Source organism: Panthera tigris, chromosome A1 (assembly GCF_018350195.1).
Source record: "Panthera tigris isolate Pti1 chromosome A1, P.tigris_Pti1_mat1.1, whole genome shotgun sequence".
In the NCBI taxonomy this organism is placed as follows: Eukaryota; Metazoa; Chordata; class Mammalia; order Carnivora; family Felidae; genus Panthera; species Panthera tigris.
The window spans coordinates 167,944,271-167,951,426 of record NC_056660.1 but is presented as its reverse complement, the minus strand read 5'-3'; the positions used below and the strand labels follow the sequence as shown (position 1 = coordinate 167,951,426).

The following is a 7,156-nucleotide window of genomic DNA, read 5'->3' as shown; positions in this document are numbered from 1 at the left end:
TATGCTGTTATGGGCTAACCTGTGTCTCCCCTATACGTACATGTTGAAGCCCAGTACCTCAAAATATGGCTGTATTAAGAGATAGGATCTTTAAACAGGTGATTAAGTTAAAATGAGGCCATTAGGGTGAGCCAGCCCTAATCCAATTTGATTTGGAGTCCTTGTAAGAATAGGTCATTTGGACATACACAGAGACACCAGGGATGTATACGCACAGAGGAAAGACCATGTGAGGACACAGAAAGAAAGCAGCCATCTGCAAGCCAAAGAGGAAGGCCTCAGAAGAAATCAAACCTGCCAACACCTTGATCTTGAACTTCTAGTCTCCAGAACTGTAAGAAGATAAATTCTTGCTGTTTAAGGCACCCAGTCTGTGGTATTTGGTTATGGCAGCCCTAGCACTTATACACAAGCCAAGGGACTGACTCACACGGATAATGTGAGCCCAATAATATTTTTCATATAAAATAAACACGATCTTTTAAGGCTTGACACAAATGAAAATAAAACAAAATAGAAAAACAAAATAGACAAGTGAATGTGATAGATATATTTAGAAGTACTATAAACAAAATCAAAGCTGTAGCAGCATGATGCTTGCAATAGGCAATGTCAAAGGATAATAAGGTGTCATTAAAGGAAATATACTACATGCAAGCTAAAATCTGACAATGTTAGAAGCTTGGTGTATGGCAGCTTCTGCTGGAATCACACACTTTATGTGGACAAAGCAGTTCTCCAAAGAAGGGATGGGTGCTAATTACTACCACATACTGTACAAGCAGCTACAAAAAGACTGCTCATGGTTCGCTAAAAGAGGACTGATAATATGGGGATTCTGTAGGGTGTTTTCCATTTCAGAACATTAAAACCTTTCTCTAATTATAAAGTTTTCCTAAAAGACTGTCTATAAGTTGTATTTTTGGAATGTGTGTGTGGGTGTGTGTATTAGAGATAATCACTATCTGTAATAGGTTTTATCACGGGGTTTACAATCGGACTTCAGAGAGTCCATCTGCTGTAAAATTGTATGGAAAATTGGAAGATGATGTGATATGGCTGTGTACAATAAGGCACACTTTTCTGAGGAGAATGGTTGAGTCAAAGCTCTGGCTGTGGAGACAATCAGCCCCGGTGAAATCATAGCTGGATGATCTTACTCAGATTATTTAAACTGTGTACTTCAGTTTCCCAATCTGTGACATGAAGATAATAACACAAACAACTTCTAATTTATTTGGTCTTGAAAATAAATACAGTAATATGTATAAAAAGCTTAGAATGGTAAGAGTTCACTAAACATTTGCTACTGTTATTTCAATAGCACTCTTGATTCACAGTAAAATTCAAATGCCTAAAAAGGTTACAAAAAACATATTTAGAGAAATCCTTTTGTGAATCCTTTTTAAAATAAACTTAGACTAATCACATCCATATGTATTTGTTTTCTGAATCTGGATGTTCATACTAAGATTCAAACCACAGTGCAGCAATAATGACCATCCATATTATGTGTGTTAAGAAAAATCTACCAGTGGGGCACCTGGGTGGCTCAGTCAGTTAAGTAACTCCGGTCATGATCTCATAGTTTGTGAGTTCAAGTCCAGAGTCGCGCTGACAGCTCAGAGCCTGGAGCCTGCTTCAGGTTCTGTGTCTCCCTCTCTCTCTGCCCCTCCCTCACTCATGCTCTGTCTCTCTCTTTCAAAAATAAACAAACATTGAAAAAAATTTAAAAAAAGATCTACCAGAAACCTTTAAAGCCAGGTTTGATCCACATGACAGAGGCATTCTCTATAAATCTTTTTTTTAGAGGGTGAGCCTGAGCTTTTACTGAGTATTTAGTGATGTTAATGAGTGTTCAAATTTAGAAAGAACTCTTAGGTACTCAGTCCATCACTAATCCTATACAACACACAGAAACTGCCTTTCCTATAGCAGTCATAAATTGGAGTTAGTCCCTGACAAACTTTTACTTATCTCCTCTTCCCAACCCTGAGTGAACCCTCACATGTTCCAAAAGCAGATAGAGGTAAATGTTTTACTTCTTTCTCCTACAGCAAATGCCAGCTATGCCTCTGAGGCTTCTTAGGCTCTTGTTAGAGAATGCTGTCACATTCACTATTGGGTTCTAGGAAAAATAATATAAACTGAGTACTTATATCCTCAGATACTCACCAACTGTTTTTATACACACTCTCACTTAAGTATTATTTAAAACCCTGTGGGGTAGCACTAATATTATCAGATGTGAAGAAAAGCAGAGAGGTTAAATACACGATTCATGGTCTCACAGCTGTTATTAGAGGCACTGTGATTTGAATCCAGGTGATCTAATGCAAGAATCACTTACTCAACATCCTGCCTCACCAGTTAGGTCTATTGATTCAGAAGAAGAGGAGTGAATTTGAGAGGAAAGGAGCACGTGTGCAAAATGATGAAACAGTAAGGAAGATCATTTCTTTTAAAGTAAAAAAGAACACAGCTGACATAAAAATCCCTTTATAGGTTTAAAAATCAGACAGACCTAAATTTGAGAACACGCTCCACAATTTCCCACGTTGAGGAAACTTAACTGGTCTTAATGAGGACAGTCTTAACCCAACTTCACAGGGTTGTTGAGAGGATTAAATGGCCTAAGGCACATAAAATATTTATCGTGGTGCCTGGATTTAATATATGCTACATAAGTGCTAGTCACTGTTACTATTATTTTTAGTATTGAGCTTCACACCCTCAAATACCCTTTTTCCTTCTGTCTTTGTGGTTTAAGTAATTTTTCCTGCAATGCTGAGCGGACTTGAGCCCTACAAATAAAAGCTCCAGGCAACCAGATAGCTTCACTTTCTTCCTGCAATTCTATTTGCCACCCACTACATCTCCATTGATTTAGTGCCAGACTATAGATCTTCATCCACATACTTTAATTTAGAACCTTTCCTTTTATCTGGGTTTGAAGCATATTGTGCTAAATTCCCAAATGATACCTTTAGAGTTTGCTGCAAAGTCCTTATCCTAGCTTTCAGAAAACTTAAAGTTGTTCTTAGGGGAACAATCATTGCTTTGTATTTCATTATTGAATAGAAAATCTAGAAGAATAATACCAACTTTTAAATGAAATTATACGCCCGGAAGGGGAGTATAAATGTAAAAAGGAGAGCACCTCATTATCACTCTTTCAAGCTGCTAGAGTGAAACTTGAGTCATTGCATATTCCAACATCAAAAACTCTCTTGGATATACTAAAGAACATCATTATGCATACAGCAATAAAGTGAGGACGTTATTAGAAGGAACCACTAAGAATAAAAGATTGCCAAGACAGATTCCTAAAATGGATAATATAATAAGCTCGTTAATAAGTATTGTGAAATAGCTCTAGGACTTTCCAACCGAAACCGAATTCCTTGGGGTTTTTAACTAGTCAGGAGCATCAATTCTATTTTTTTCTGTGTAGCTAAATTATTCATATCTCTTCACTGACCCACACAAGAATGTTTCTACCTAGATCTATCTAAACATAAAGAAATATTTGATTTTGGAATTGGTATTTATCAGAGTACAACTGTGAAAATAAATGGAATTAGGCTTCTTAAAGACCTGGGGAACTGACAAAAGCCTTTTTAATAAAGAATAAACATATGAAGTCATGCTTCCCCATCTTGTTAAAATCATCTAAATTGCCTTCATAATGCAGAAACTCCTCTACTGCAGAACATTTAAGAATTATTAACAATTCTTAATACACATTTTTTTAAAGTAATCTCTACACCCAACATGAGGCTGGAACTCATAACCCTGAGATCAAGAGTCACATGCTCTACTGAGCCATCCAGGCACTCCAATTCTTAGTAAACCTAGTCGTGAAAGGTTTTTTTAGTCAATAACTGTACACTTAGAAATACACATACTAGTTCATGAAAGGTTTTTTTAGTCAATAACTGCACATTTAGAAATACACATAGCAGTTCATTTTCTTGCTATTTCCATTACCCTCTATTTTCATTACCAGTTGTTTCTGTTTGCATTTGGGCCAGTGCTTTGGGCTCTAGCCCTGCTCATCTTTAATGTTTGTGGTTCTAACCACAACATTAGGTAGAGCAATTGTTTTCTCTAAGGGTGTTAGCTCTGCTAGGAGAAAGAAGTCCAGGTGCCATATTCCACCCAGTGCTCAGGGAATTGCAGAGAGGGGTAACTCAAATGCTTCCATCACATCAAAGATTCTACAGCAACAATTAGAAACAAAACCAGGGGTACACACGAGAAATCACTAGAAAATAGTAATGACAAACTAAGAAATGGTAGGTTTTTTTTTTTTTTTTCTTTCTGCCACACAGCAAAAGAGGTGTAATTTGGGGCAAAACTGACCGCGTTGTTCTCCAAGATATTTAGAAATCAGACTTTCCGGAGACAGCCAGGGCATGGAGTCAGGTACAGAGGCCAGAGCGTCCCCCGGGCCTCCTCGCCTTCTCACAGCTTCTGCTCCAGCTCGCGGGGTGTTGGGTTTAACGCAAGGCCCGTGCCTTGCCTGGGACTCGAGCGGCCCGTCCCCAAGGTGGGCGGCTCCCGGCGGTAGGCCGGGTCCCAACCACAGAGAGGAGGCCCTCCCCCCTCCAGCGTCCTAGAGCGGCCGCGGGGAGCACGAGTGCTGGAGGCGCGGATTGGGGAATCTTGAGCCAGGGTTCCGCAGACTGTTCCTGGTCCTAGAGGTGGCAGAGCCTCTGGCCTTCTGGGCCCTGTTCACCTGAGTCCCCACGCCAGGATGCGACTCAGGCGGAGCGGTTCCCTTCCAGGAGCGGCTTTCACGCCTGCCCCGCCGCCCCTGGAAGGTCTTCTTCGCCACCTCGGCGCGACTTCCCGCTGGGGGACTCCTTCGAACCGAAGAAAGGAGCTTCTGCAGGGGGCAGGTCGGCAGCGAAGGCAGAGCCGCGGAGGGCGAACCTGAGGGCTGCCTCCTGGCGTAACCGAGAAGGACCGGGCCAAGGAAGTGGACAGGGTTGGCTCCCAGGCCCGGCGCTGTTGCTCTGCGGTCGCCTGACCTCAGGCGGGCTGCTTAACTTGCCGTAGTTTTCTAGACCGCAATACCGGGTTTCTTACTTCTGGTTTCGTGCAAATGAAATGAGCTAATGAATGTGTATTTCAGTAAGTGCTGTTTATTTGAGTGCTTCTATGGGCCTGGCATTGGTAAACAGTTAACAAAAGCTTATCTGTTCATTCAACACATGCTTATCGATTACACGCTATATACCAGTACCGCAAGGCACTGGAGATGATGCCCACCTGTTGTGAGAAAAACAGGGTCCCCGCCCTTCTGCCCTTCTAAAGCTTATTTAAGGATGAGAGGTTGAGGTGTGGAAGAGGGAACTAACCACCAAACCCGTTATCTAATTACAACTTCAAGAGCTTATTACTGGGAGATACCTATGGGGAGGGGATGGAGATGGGGAAGAGGAAAAAAGGGAAGATTTTCCTGAGGAAGTGCTATTTCAACTGACAACTGAACGATGAGGAGGAATCAGCCGCCTTAAATGGTGTTCTAGACCTAGGGAATAGAATGTGTGAGGACTTAAGCTGGAGGACTCCAGTATTTGCCTAGCACCAACAGTGGGACTACCCAGTATGTTCTCTGCCCATTATCTTCAGTGGCCTCATAGTAGGGCAGTGAACCTGGCAGTTAATTTTGGTTCTAATAGTCTTTCCTTATAGTAAGCATCATGCAGTTTCTTATGATCTCCAGTTTGATCAAAACAGGTATTTTTGAAAATCTGAAAAAACAATGTATCGTCTACGGTTTCTTATTGCTTTCTAAATGAAATGTGGTAGTTATTTCCTTATCTGTAGAAGCTAAGGCTCAGGATCCCAGTGGATACCTGAAACCATATATATATATATATATATATATATGTATATATATATATATATATATATATAATGATTTTTCCTATATATACATACCTATGACAAAGTTTAATTTATAAATTAGTCACAGTAAGAGATTAACAATAACATAATAAAATAGAACAATTCTAGCAATGTACTGTAATAGGTGAATGTGGCCTCTCTCTCTCTCTCTCTCTCTCCCCCTCAAAATACCTTATTGTCCTGTTCTCACCTTTTTTCTTGTGATGATGTGAGGTGATACCTATGTGATGTGATGAAGTGAGGTGAGTGACAAGAAGTGAAGTGAGTGACATAGGCATTGTGACATAGCGTTAGGCTACTTGCTAACCTGTATGTCAGAAGGAGGAACATCTACTTCTGGAGCACAGTTGACCATGGGTAACTAAAACCACAGAGAGTGAAACAGAAGATAAGGGACAACTAAGTTGCTGGAAAAGTTCTCTGTCAACCAAAGACCCATATTCAATTCGAACCTCTGTTCTGCTGCTCTCTTCACTGTATTCTTCAGTTGATGTTGACTTCTTTTGGAACCATGTACTCTTCATCTCAATTCTCTAATCCACCAGCTATTCAAAGCATAGTCCAGTATGAAGCACACTGATTCCTGGTATCTCAAATATCTTCATATCTCCACAAAATGTTTATTTCTTAACCACTTCCTGCTAGCACAAGAGAGTAATACTAGCACGTTAAATAGTTGCAGTTATAGGCAGATTTTTAAAAGAACTCTATCCCAGGGCGCCTGGGTGGCTCAGTTGGTTGAGTGTCAGTCAGGTTATGATCTCACAGTTCGGTTTGTGAGTTTGAGTCCCAGTTGGGGCCCTGTGCTGACAGCTCAGAGCCTGGAGCCTGCTTCGGATTCTGTCTCCCTCTCTCTCTGCCCCTCCTCTGCTTACACTCTGTCTCTGTCTCTCTCTCTCTCTCAATCTCTCTCTAAAAAATAAATATTAAAAAAAATTTTTTTAAAGAACTCTATCCCAATCTAACATATAAATTATTTATTGTACACTGATTCTTTTTCTTCCCACTCAGGAGCCTTTCATCTCCTACCCCAGATGACAGCCAGGCATTTCAGAACCATCTGATGGTAACAGGATGGAAACAGACTCAAGTTCACCCCACCATCTAATTTCTGCTTTAAGGGAGATTGTGTACATATAATATCCTTTAATTTCCTTTGTTTATCGCTGCTCCCAACACTGTAATTCTGATTTAGGCACCTTCTAGACCTTCATATCCATTACTGTCTTCTTTCCTG

The 7,156-nt window shown here is 40.7% G+C and overlaps 1 long non-coding RNA gene across 1 annotated transcript; it reads right to left on the bottom strand.

Moving 5' to 3' along the window:
• Positions 1-4,265: 4,265 nt before the first annotated feature.
• Positions 4,266-6,656, bottom strand: LOC122231535. Its single transcript, XR_006208787.1, has 3 exons — positions 6,372-6,656; positions 6,227-6,280; positions 4,266-5,096 (listed from the first exon to the last, which is right to left on the bottom strand). It is a non-coding gene; the product is annotated as an uncharacterized LOC122231535 (long non-coding RNA).
• Positions 6,657-7,156: the final 500 nt, after the last annotated feature.